This window comes from Hyaena hyaena, unplaced genomic scaffold, assembly GCF_003009895.1.
Source record: "Hyaena hyaena isolate Hyena2069 unplaced genomic scaffold, ASM300989v1 scaffold_1052, whole genome shotgun sequence".
Classification (NCBI taxonomy): domain Eukaryota; kingdom Metazoa; phylum Chordata; class Mammalia; order Carnivora; family Hyaenidae; genus Hyaena; species Hyaena hyaena.
Window position 1 is genome coordinate 115,849 of NW_024081678.1, and position 892 is coordinate 116,740.

An 892-nucleotide genomic window follows, 5' to 3' on the forward strand; every position below is an offset into this window, starting at 1 on the left:
CCGGGGAAAAAAGAGAGAAAAGAGAAAGAAGAAGAAAAAAACAAAGAGGAAAAAAAAAAGAAAGAAAAAGAAAAAAAAAAGAAACAAAAAAAGGAGAAAAAAAAGGAAAAAGAAAAAGAAAAAAAAAAAGGGAGGAGGGCACCTCTCAGGCAGGGATGGGCGTGACGTGATCCAATGCCTCAGGCGGGAGCTCTGCCTTGGCGGTTGTGGGGAGGAGAGTGATGGTTCTCCAGTCCCTTCTTGAACCAAGAGCTGCACCTCGCTCTTTTGGGGGTGTAAACTCCCCGTACCGGGGGCGCAGCCGAAGTTGGTTGCACTCTTCAACCCAGGCCAGTTCCAATCTCCAAATCCCAGTCGGCGCGCCCCGCTGAAGTTGCCTTAGACACAGCTTCCCAGGTAACCCCCTCGGGCAATTCCAGGCCCCCTGTGGAGCTCTGGGGGCGGAGTCAGAATCGCTGCTTCCTTCTCCGGGTCAGGCTGGTGCGCAGGGGCGGGGGCTTGCCTGCCAGGTGCTCTGAGCCCGAGCCCGCTGGAGTGAGGAAAACCGGGTCCCTCTATGGCTCGTCACCCGAAACACGAACTCACAGGCTAATATCCCAGTTTTTAGTTCTCTGCCTTCCCTCTGGAGTTCCAGCCAGCCAGGAGCCCGGACGCCCAGTGTCCGCATGGCTCTTTCGGGGTCCCCAGCGGCCCGGGAGCTACAATGGCGGCAGGCGCACCACCCCTCTGAAGTCCTGCCTCCAGGAACCAGCACAAAGAAGCAGTTTGTGTGCTCAGCTCCCCCCAGGACCAGTTGGCGCGAGGGGACCTGGTGTGCAGGTATTTGGCAATTACGGTCTTTCTATGCACTGATCGGAGGTTTTCCCCCCTCCGAGTGGAGGTTTTTCTGTTT